This window comes from Mustela nivalis (genome assembly GCF_964662115.1).
Source record: "Mustela nivalis genome assembly, chromosome: 13".
Lineage (NCBI taxonomy): Eukaryota > Metazoa > Chordata > Mammalia > Carnivora > Mustelidae > Mustela > Mustela nivalis.
Window position 1 is genome coordinate 20,485,542 of NC_139032.1, and position 12,054 is coordinate 20,497,595.

General features: G+C 49.1%; 1 protein-coding gene across 3 annotated transcripts in view; it reads left to right on the forward strand.

Moving 5' to 3' along the window:
* Window positions 1–12,054, forward strand: part of LOC309845973 (uncharacterized protein) — a 231,324-nt gene that overhangs the window by 136,987 nt on the left and 82,283 nt on the right. The window lies entirely within an intron of this gene.

The following is a 12,054-nucleotide window of genomic DNA, read 5'->3' on the forward strand; positions in this document are numbered from 1 at the left end:
AAGGATATCCCAGAAAAATCACCTCTTTATTTTTCTTGTCAAATGGGAATAGGGACAGGGTGCTTTTTTCAAAATACAGACCATTCTCTTACTTGTCTTCGTAAGATGAAATAATTTAGTTGGGAAGTCGTTGTTCTTAGATAATATATGGCTTGGCAGATGCAGACAGGTTGAGATAGACTTTGTCAAGGTAAAATTTTTTTAAAGTGATTGATTTAGTCATGAATGAAAATATTTTAACAATAACAGTTATTTATAAATTTGCCAGAAAGACTACTCCTTGTTTGACCATTTATAAAGCAGTTATCTTCAGTTATGGCAAATGAAGCCATGGGTGGGCAACCTTGGATGGAATTGGTAGTAATGACAGTGAACTCTAGCTAATAACCTGTGGCTGGCCACTCGTTCCCTTTCCCTTATTTCGCTCACCAACAATCTCTTGTAATTCATACAGAGTAATACGGAGGGCCGACTGAGTGATCCTTGGAGCTCATTACATGAACTTTTATTCTGGACTTTTGTCTCCCTGTTTTCAGCCCCTCTTCTCTCTCTTTACTCTAACCGAGGCTCAGCAGAAGTAAACTGGCTTTGTGCAGCCCCTTCTCAGGGTAGTCTTGACTTGATCATTCTGTCCACCACGCCTACATTTCACTTTTTGCCTTCTAGAAAGGTTTCAGAATCTTTCTGTGGTTGATGACTTCCACAGTCTCTTGGCTTTGGTGTTAAGTTTGGTGTTTCTATCCTTTGATTAAGTATGGTTTCTTTTTTTTGTTTGTTTTTTAAAGATTTTATTTATTTATTTATTTGAGAGACAGAGACCACAAGTAGGCAGAGAGAGAGAGAGAGAGAGAGAGAGAGAGAGAGAGAGAGAAGAGAAAGCAGGCTGCCCACTGAGCAGAGTGCCCACTGCTGGGCTGGATGCCAGGACCATGGGATCATGAGCTGAGCCGAAGGCTGAGGCTCCAACCCACTGAGCCATCCAGGCACCCCAAAATATGGTTTCATTTTTCTTTTTTAAAGATTGTATTTATTTATTTGACAGATAGAGATCACACGTAGGCTGTGAGGCAGGCAGAGAGAGAGAGGAGGAAGCAGGCTCCCTGCTGAGCAGACAGCCCGATGTGGGGCTCGATCCTAGGACCTTGGGATCATGACCGGAGCCGAAGGCAGAGACTTTACCCCACTGAGCCACCCAGCGGAAGTGGGTGATTTAAACAGAGGCTCCAAAGTAGGTAGAACTAAACCACAAGTCTCCTTTTGTTTTGTTTTGTTTTGTTTTCCTGAAGCTCCTTTAGCCAAAACATGGGCTTCTGAATATCGATCTGTGAAGCATATTATCAGTATGTTTAAGGAAGGCTGTTCTTAAGGGAATTCCAATTAATGGCAGGGAGTTTTGAAATTCTTCCAAGGTCATCTGATCTTGTGAGATTTACAATTCTATTTTCACGTCAAGCAAGTCTGGTCAGTGCCAGGTAATCATCGAAAGTTCCAGTTGCTTCTCTGAACAGAAGTATTGAACCTCTTGAGGTTTTCTTTTTGCTCTCTTAGATCTATGCCAGAGAAGACTTTTTTAGAGAGTAGGTTCAGCCTTCTTTGGTTCATGTAAGAAAGACATTCAGTGAGTCAGTGTGGGGGTTAGCCCCATCTTCTCAGAGTGGTAGTGAGCTCCTGATAGAAGATAATTGTTATTAGACAAATTTCCTGAAAATAGAAAAGTTTTCTCCGATTTCTAATACCAAATACGTATTTTTACATTTTCCTATAATGTATAGGAAATGTATACATATATTTACTGTACCTACTGGGTATGATATATGGGTATAATGGAATGCTATTCAGCCTAAAAAAGTCATGATGTTCTGATACACGCTACAACATGGATGAACCTTGAAAACATTATGCTAAGTGAAGTCAGTCAGTTACAAAAGGGCAAATATTATATGATTCTACCTAGCTGAGGTATTTAGAATAGGCAAATTCATGGAAGCAGGAAGTCAAATGGTGGTTTCTAGGACTTGCGCTGAGTGGGTATTGGGATGTTGTTCTTATGGGAATAGAGTTTCACTTTGGGATGATAACAAAAGTTCTGGCGATGGATGGTGGTGATGGTTATACGACATCGTGAATACATTTTAATGCCACTGAAGTGTATATTTAAAATTTTCTGTTACGTGTATTTTGCCACCGTAAAAGACTAAATGTGTGATTGAAGCACAGTTTTTATGTACAACACAGAAAGCGTGATTCGTGAAAGAAAAGAAAATTGATGATGTGGACCTTATTAAATTTTAAAATGTCCATTCTGTGAAAGACAGTGTTCAAAGAATGGAAAGACAAGCACCTGGCTAGGAGAATATGTTTTCAAAACACATATCTAAAGAAAGATATGCATGCGGAATATTCAGAGAAGTAGTAAACTAACAACAAAAACAACGACCACAACAACTTCATAATAAGAAACTAAACTCCCCAAATCAGTTAAAATGAAAAGGCAATAGGAGTCGACATCTTAGTGGATAGTATATAAAAAGGACAAATACGCGTCTATAAATTGCTCAACAGGGGCGCCTGGGTGGCTCGGTAGGTTAAGCTGCTGTCTTCAGCTCAGGTCATGATCTCGGGGTCCTGGGATCGAGTCCCACATCCGGCTGTGTGCTCAGCAGGGAGCCTGCTTCTCTCTCTGTCTCTCTCTCTCTCTGCCTACTTGAGATCTCTGTCAAATAAATAAAATCTTTAAAAAAGAATTGCTCAACACTGGGGAATTATTGGAAAAGGATATGCACTGTGCATTAGAGAAAAACAAAACACCCGTGGGATACCCCACCCATTTAATAAAATGGCTTAAATACCAAAAACTGACAGTACTACTTGCTGGTAAGGATGTGAGACAACAGAGAATCCTATTCATTGCTGATGGGATTTCAAAGAGCACAACCTCTTGAGAAGACCTCTTGCCAGAAAAAAAAAAAAAAATTAAAAATAAAAACAGTAAGAATCTTACCGTAATAAACAAAAATAAAACCATAAGTATTTTACCAAAATAAGAAAAATTTAAATGTGCGATTGAAACGAAAGCAAAAAACATCAAGAAAAGAAGGCCTGGAAGGATGCTAGAGACCAAGACATTGAACCATTTCTTAATAACTGAACAACTGCCAGCACTAAGATATCAGAACCAACAAATTGTGAACAAAAACTGAAAGCCAGATCCTCAGATCATTTAATCCTTGAGAAAAGACCATGGAACTAGAAGGCTGAGAGAACGCAGAGCCATCACCAATTAACTCCAATAGACTTGATCACTGAACTAGCATTCTTGTCTTTGTAACTTGTAAGAAACTCTTTGTACGTTGTTTTAGGGAGAACATTTTAGGCAGAAGATGTTAAGATTACCATTGTTTGTCCTTTCCTAATGACTTCTCATCGCCAAATCTGAATTCATCGTCAGACACACTGGGTTCTGCCTCTGAATATCTTCTCATTTGTTTCCTGGTGTTAATATCAGGTCCTTAGTCTTTCTGGTAGGAGTTACTAATTCTGTTTTCTTCCCCCTTAAATGGGTCCTCAGCGTTTCTCTGAAGGTAGTCTTGCAAAATGGGCGTATGGTCTGTCAGTTGAGTCATTAATCAGGGGCTTTCTGTTTACAGAGAGTCATGATGCCCAGTTTATGTAATCCCTATTCCTGCTCCTCCCCACTTGACTTTCCTGGGTTATGTGAATAGTTTACCATATTGGATTGTCCTTTTCCTTCCACCAAGCAGTCCTTTCTCCCTGTTGTGCACCTGGAAAAAGCCACTGCATTTTTCAAAACTCAATTTGCATATTATTTTTATTGTGCCGTCCTTTTAGTGTTGGGACCACTCTCTCCTTTTGGCTACCATGGCACTTTGGCCTTCCTGGTTGTTGCGTTGGCTACAGTCGTGTGGGCTACACTGTATTTTAATTGTGTTTTTTACACGTCTCTGTCTTCTCCTAGGCAACGTTCCTTGAGACCAGGGACTGACATTTTTGATCTGTCGATGTTGCCTTAGCATGTTACTTGGTGTCTGGTGGCTAGCCATAAAACCCAGATTTCAGAAAAGGAAAAGGAGTTATGTACATACTGCTTATTAGCACTTGACAGATAAACCAGAAAAGGAATGTGAATGCTGCTGCTTGAAAGTTCACCTCTGGTAAATGGTGGTGGTACTGGACTCCACTTTGAATGTTTTTTCCCACTATTTTATACATTCCTACCTTGTGCCTTCTGTTTATTTCTACACGTGTCTTTATGACTAACCCAGGAAGAGCAGATGAAGGTGGAGCTAGGCCATGGGCCGTATTTGTAGAATAGGATACAAATGATAGGGATTCTTGGTAAGAAAGTCCTGGAGCAATACAGGTCTATATTCGCCCTCTGAGCCATGTAGAGGGATCTGCTCGCAAAGAATTTTATCAGCAGCTAATTTGGATTTTTGTTTGTTTGTTTTTAAAGATTATTTATTTATTTTACAGAGAGAAACCACGAGTAGACGGAGAGCCAGGCAGAGAGAGAGAGACAGAGAGGAAAGCAGGCTCCCTGCTGAACAGAGAGCCCCATGGGGGACTCGATTCCAGGACCCTGAGATCATGACCTAAGCCAAAGTCAGTGGCTTAACCCACTGAGCCACCCAGGCGCCCTAATCAGGATGTTTTTGCCCAAGGCTCTTGATTGGCTATTTATTGTAGGAAGAGTAAATCAGGGTTAAAGTCGTTTGATATGTTTTGCATTGTAAATGTGTGTTTTGTTTTGTTTTTAAATGCTGGGGTGCGAGTAGGGAGTACCAAATGTTCCTTCGCCACTCCTGATCCTTTAGTCATGTCAAGAGAGCGCTCCTTAGCTCATTTCAGCTCTGCTTCTTTATTTACTCTGCCCCTAAGGTGAGCAAATGGTGTCCATAGAAAGTTTAGGAAGAATTAACCGGTCATGCTCGCCTTGACTAATTCTGTTCTCTTCCTCGAGAATGCGAGTGGGTATCTTCTGTTTCTCACATCCCGAGTATTACTAGTTGGTAATCTGCCCAATTCTGGGGCCATTTAGCTTTCATTCAAACTGGGCTTCTCAAACCTGGCTTATCAATAAAAGTAAAAACATATTTCAGTCTCTATCTTTCCTTTTTTACTTCCTACCCTACTCCAGACCTAGATGTAGTAAGGTTTTTGTACTTTATTAGGATATTTGAAAGATGTTAACATTTAGTGCATTACATGGGAACACTGAGAAATAAAAAGGAGCCAAAGTCTGCCAAGTAAAATGTCTATGTGGGGACTGTCTTGGTACTGCCAGAGAAGATGGCTTTGTGCTGTGGTCTTTCTTAGGTGGTAGGACATTGTGACCTTTGAAACAGTTTGAACACATGGAGGTTAGGCCAGACAGTGTTGTGCAGTAAACCACGAAGCCCTGGGAAAGGTTTAATGGCAGCTGTGTTAGTTCCCTGTGGCTGTCATGAAAATGGCCACAGACGTGGTGGCTTGAACAACAGAAGGTTCCTCTCTCATGGTTCTGGAGGCCAAAAGTCTGAAATCAAGGTGTCAGTAGAGCTGTATAGATGTTCGAGGGCAGAATCCACTCTGTGCCTCTTTCAGCTTCTAAGGGTTGCTCTCTTCCTCGGCTTATGAGCCCATCACTCAGTCTCTGACTTTGTCTATACATCACCTTCTCCTCTATGTGCCCACATCTTCCCTTTTTTCTGCCTCAAATCTCCCCCTGTCCTCCATGTGTGAGGATTCTGGGGATTTATTTTATTGAGGGATCCCGCCACCTCCAAACTCTAACTTAATTATATCGACAAAGACCTTTTTCCAAATGTACTGAAAATCATAGATTATAAGGGCAAGGATATGGACCTGGGGGGCCGTGTTTCAGGGGCTATTATTCAACCTGCTCAAGCTGACAAAAGATACTTTGATTTTGGCTGATGACTGCGTGGAGAGTGGTGGTTTCTGTAGTCACTTACACAAAGGTCTGGCTCAAAGCAAGGGGACCTCGGGGAGTGGCAGGTGGCTGAGCATCTGACTAGAGGAGAATCAGGAAGGAACAAAGGAGATGTTTACATGCACTGGACTTCAGGGTGCCCGGAAGTGTACAGGTCAGGGAAGTCTCGGGCAGTTGCCCACCTTAGCTTACTTCGCAGGATGGCTTTCCAGAGTAGGCTTGTTTGAGACAAAGACTCGATTGTTAGGAGAAGTTTTATAGGTCTTGCCAGTATTGACATATATGGCTTGCCAGAGGCTCAAGTGACTCCATTTACCGTGTGGACCCGTTGAGTCGGGATTTGTCAAAGAGGTATGACAAAGAAATGTTCTCTAAGAGGTGGCCTTCTACAGGCTAAGAGTTCATAGCAGGAGGCAGTGAAAATGGCCAGAGCCAGGCCACAGAGCAAGCACGGGCTTCTACTCCCTTTGTTCCTCTAGGTTCAGACTGTCCTCTCTGGGTGAAGAGGGAACATATTGGTTGACGGGACTAAGTCTAAATTAAGTAAGAAGGCACATAAGAAAGCATTTCAACATGTTTAGAAACTAAAATCGTCGAGTGGCTTCCTTTGACACATCGGGGGTTATCCCGCCGCTAATGAGGTCAGAGTGGGGGGAGAGGAGAGCGAAACACAGAGGGAAGAGGGGAGGGCAGTCACCTCATCCCTCCCGCCTCTGAACCGTATGTCCTCCTGGATTGTCACCCCTTCCAGTCAAAATGCAGATCTCAGGAGTCAGCACTAGCAGCCTGGCTACTTCCACATCCCAGCCCCTGCTACACAGAAAATTGTACAGACTTAATTCTGGCTGAACCCATCACCACTCACATAGGTTAATTCTTTCTCCACTGTTGAGACAAAAAGGCACATGAGCAAAGGCAGGTTAACAGGAACAAAGTTTTATAGCTAGAGAAGTATATATGTTTTATAGCTAGAGAAGTATATGTTCAGTTTGGGAAAGGTAAGGGTCCATTGAGTCAGGTAGGCATGGGGCAAGGAACTTTTGCAGACAGCAGACAGCATCCTGCCGGTTGCAGGAGGAGGCAAAACTGGCTCAGAGCTTTGGTCAGCCAAGTTAACGCCAACCGGGGGGGGGGGGCAGCGGGGTGCGCTGGGGGGCACCGTTGAGGATACATGCTGCTTTCTTCTATTCTGGAACTGTATCTGGAACTTCTCGAATCTGGTGTACTTCTTAACTGGGCTCAGGTGCCCCTCACCTTGCAAAATGTACACCCGCAAAGGGTGTTTCCTTCTGACTACTGAAAACAGGTTCAGTTTCAGTTGAAGGGGCTGAGTCCCCGTACAGCACAGCAAAGTCCATTTACTGTCACATAACAATGTGCAGGAACTTGGTAGGAACTTGGTATGTCCCTTCCCAAAAGAAAGGACCTTGGTAGTTTCCTAGGAAGCCCTGGGCAGTTTATGACGGTGACTCAGCTATGTCCAGGGCACAGGAACAGTAGGCCAGGACCCTCGGAACACATTGCTGGTTTCTCCAAAGTCAGAGGAGGACTCTGACTAGGGGCAGGCCTACGTGTTCGGAGGGTATGTTTCTAAAAGGTCTTGGCGCTACCCCCCATTGCACCACCATTGCGCTCCGTGTGGTCTGTGTGGATGGGGGACCCTTGGCGTTCCTGGTCACAGAAGATGTGGTGCTGATTCCCCTAGCACCACCTGTGTCAGTGCCAGGTAGTCTGCAAGTCTTCTGAGGGCGCTTGCTGATAGAAAGGGCCGCCATCATGGCTACGATGTCGTCTATAGAGTTTGCATCAGGTGGGGCCGAGTTATCCTGATGGAATGCAGGAAGGGCAGCTTGACCAGTCTGGGCAGGTGCGCCACAGGTGCTTGGTGGAAGGAGGGAACAGGTAGTGGTGGGTTGAAGCACCGAGTGGTGGTGTTACAAGCTGGAGTTACAAGAGCGGTCGTGTGGCCAGGCGAGCCCCTTCTGTGTGAGCACTTCTGTGTCGTGGGCACACCAGAGGCTGCGATGGTGGGGCGCGCGTTGTCCTTTCGGTCAGGTGCGCTGCCCGTACTTTCGGCAGGTCGGCCCCTAGGGCTCGGATTTCCTGGCGAAGCATGCACTTCGCTCGATGTCGAATTCCTCTTTTGTGAGGTGGTAGTCCTTACCCCTGGCTTTCGTTGTTTCGTTGAACGGTGGACGCCTTTGCGGATAATGCGCACACTGCAGCCTCTGACGTTGGGAGCCGTGTTGTCGTGTCCCGTAATCGGACCACCCCTGCTTTGGGCGGGTTGGCTTTTGGTGTTTGACTCCAAGCACAAGTTGGAAGTAGACGTGTTTCGCTTGCCCTTGGTCGTTGGTGTTCCACGTGGAGACGATTTCCTTGGTCTAGGTGTTCCTTGGGCACACTGAAGGGTACTGGGCCCACCAGCACCTCCAGCAGTGGAAACTGTACTGTGGTGTCCCACTACCGCCCCTCCCACATTTTGGACTGCTTGGACCCAGGTAACCGGGTTTAAGGTGACAGTACTTGCCTGTCCTCCGGCAGCACCCAGAATGTTCTGAGAGAGGGCCGTTGTTGTCTGACCAACAGGAGGAGCGGAAGTGGTGCTGGGTGCCCGCTGCAGCCCTGCCCCAAGTTGGGATGTTCCGGGTACCTGTGAGCGAGCGGGGCCTGGCATAGGCACACCAGACCCAAAGCTCCCACCGCCCACGGGGGCTGCAGGTGCTGTTGACATGTGGGGGCCTAGAGGGGCAAGTGTGAGCAGGGAGCCGCTGAGCCTGGCACTGTGTATCCCAGCGGCAACTGCACGGCCACTAGTGCGAGCCTGGCACTGTGTATCCCAGCGGCAACTGCACGGCCACTAGTGGTTGATATGGCACCGGGGAGAAGACCTGCCTTGGAACCTAAGGCCTTCGTTTTTTGACAGTGGTGCCAAATGCAGAGGCCTGCTTGCTTCCTGCCATCTCTGGATGGTGGGACTAGAGAGGCAGTTGGGCCTGTGGCTTGTGTTGGGCCTACTGGCTTTCCCAGCGGGTAGGAACGGCCAGGCTAGTGCCGTTTTGGGTTCCCAGATCCGGGCCGAGGGAGGATTCGTGAGGCATAGTGGATAGGAATTGCTATGCGTGTCATGGCTGCCTTGCCAGGTAAGCTGGTGGTGTGGCTGCTACTGGGTGGTGTGTTGTGGAATGCTAAGTGGTTTGCCTTGGACTTTGGCAGTGAACGAAAGACAATGGCCTGTGAGGGAGGTGAGGTATCCATGGGCTCAGGCGTAGAGCTGTAGTTTGCAGAGGTGCTGCCTACTGGAACGGTGGTGGTTCCAGAATTCGCCAGAAAGCCAGTGGGAATGCCAGCACTGGGAAGAACGGCTGTCTGCTGTTGCCCAGCACGTGTCCCCTGTGTGGGCTGAGGGGCGATGTTGGGGCAGGTGGCCATCAATTTCAATGGGATGGTAGAGGCCAGAGTGCTTCCAGGGCGCTTCAGCGTCCTGTTGCAACGGCCCTGGGATAATGAAGGAGAGCTCACCCCGGGGCCCCGGGGAGATCTGAACGTGATAGCTTGAGGAGCAGGAGTCGTGTCCATGTCAGTGACATCAGCGTTGGAAGTATGGCCAGATGTCCAGTTGGCTGATGCCTTTGTGGCTGATGCCGCCACAAAAATACCAGGACTCTTTGGGGAAGGGACTGGAAGAGGGGTGGGTGGGAAAAGAGGGGGGGGATCGACACACATAGGAGTTGGGGATTCTCCTTTGCAGGAGGGCAGCTGTGATGAGACGGTTGAGGGATCGACACACATAGGAGTTGGGGATTCTCCTTTGCAGGAGGGCAGCTGTGATGAGACGGTTGAGGGATCGACACACATAGGAGTTGGGGATTCTCCTTTGCAGGAGGGCAGCTGTGATGAGACGGTTGAGGTGTTACAAGGAGGAGCCGGGGGGTCGGAAGTAGGTGTTGTACCGATGAGGGGTTGAAGAGGGTGTTCCTTCTGAAGTGGAATTTCCCCAGGAGGAGGAGAGCCAGTAGGAACAGCCAGAGTGGGAGAGTTTGGAGCTCCAGAGGCTGTTCCCTGATCAGTAGTCTCTGTTGGGGAGGGTGGAGGGACAGATGGGATTGGGGGCCTGGCAGATTGGTCAGCCAAGTCGGTGGTAGGACCAGGGACCTGTGATGTGTGAATGGCCGGGGGCAGGGAGTCTGTAGTCTTTGAGGCAAGTAGGGGGGAGGAAGGGGCAGGTTGAGTGGCCCCGTCGTCTGCCAGGATCTCTGCTCCGCCCTCCAAGGTCTTCTTCCCCTGCCCCTCGGTATTGTCCAGAATGCCCAGCTTTCTGCCCAAAGCTATGCAAGGAAGCTTGGGAGGTGGGGGCAACTCTCCTCTGCCCCACTGGAATGGCATTGCTGATGGCAGAGGCACAGAAAGTGGCATGGGTATTTTCCTTTTGGAGGGCCTACTGGTGGCAGATACTGGTGGCAAGGGGTGCTCGGATGGCTTGCCTCGAGGCTTATGCGCCTCTGTGACCTTCCTCAAGAGGTCTGGTGTGCTCTGGCTAGGCCGATGGTTTTCAGCCACCACTTTCTGTGTTGATGTCTCCTGCAGCAAGGGGCAGCCTGGGGTTGGGTGGGAGAGCACTGCTACCTCTGGAGCAGGCTTCCGAAGAGGAGCAACGTCACCAGCTGGGCCCTCTGAAGTGACAGCAGGTCTTTCTGCTGGGGGCGAGGGGGAGCTCACCCGAGGTGTCTGAGTGTTTGCCCCCAAGCTGTCTCCTGAGGGACTGGGAGATGGGTCCCCAGGTGCAGGGCTGCCTTGGTGAGAACTGAGCAGTCCACCGGTCTCCAGGGGCCTGGATGTCCACAGTATATCCCCACTGCTGTGGGGGGCCCTGTTCCCATCATCCGGCCCTCTGGTGTCTCCCAAATCATCCTTCCCTTCTCTGGGCACTTCTTGGACCTTCTCCCCCACCGCCTTTGGGCAGGACGCCGGGAGGTAACTGGATGGTTTCGGCTTCACAGCCTCGACTGTCTGCTGGGGTTGGGAAGGCAGGACAGTGAATTTCTGCCGGGGTGGAGGGATCCTCACGGTTCTCGAGGGTCTGAACATGATGGAGGTACAAGCGGACCGTACAGGTGTTTTCGGAGGGTCCCTCCAGTTCACCGAGGGGAGGAGGCCCACAGGGGAACACACGGCCTGAGGGAGCGGATACCGTCTCCTTGGCTCCACATGAAAGCTAGCTGATAAAGGCCTAAGATCCCGGTGGAATGGCCTGTGCCCAGGGCAGTGGGAAGGTGTGGGAGCAGCCGGAGCAGCCGGAGCAGCCGGGTGGTGCCGGACAGGATGGGAGGCTGAGCAGGCAGGAGAGACCAGCGGGCGACATCGGCCTGGCAGGGGACGGCGGCGGGGCGGGGGACGAAACTTACTAAGCAGATTGCCCATGTAGCGCTTGCAGTGTGCCAAACGATCGCGAGACAAGAGTATGAAACTCGGAGAGCGCCTCCGGAGGTCCTAACTCTTCTCGAGGTCTAGCAGGCACTGAGCAACCCAGCCCGGTGCTTGTGATATATGCCTGGAGCACGTCACAGAGAAGGGAGGAGCAGGCCCAATGTTGGCAAGTGCGTATGCCAGAGGGCAAAGGATGAGGCCTCAGAGCCCCGCCCACCAGCCTCCAGGGCCTGGAAGGCCCCGCCCACCAGCCTCCAGGGCCTGGGACTTCCTTCTGACGTGGCTGAGTTGTTTGGACCCAATATGGCCGCCTCTGGGCAGCCATATTGTGGGGAGCTCTGTGGGACTGCTGCGGTCCTCTGCCCCCGCCCCCGCCCCCGCCGTGAGTTGCCAGCCCTCCCCTGAGCCCGCCAAGCAAGCGAGCACGGGAGCCCCCTAGCGCTGCGAGGGGTGGCCTGCTGCTCGAGGCTACCTCCCTGCTTCCCTGTGAGGCCTGGAGCCAGGCCACCAGAGTCACCTGGCAAGCCGCAGAGGTGGTTTCTGAGCCAGACTCCTAACCCTGACCTGACTAGATGCTGTCTGTATTCCGTGGCCTCCCTTTCCGGCAGGTAAGCTCGCTCTTTCTTTTTGGGAATTTGCCAGGGGTCACACAGACGGTAGTGCCTTAGTAGGCA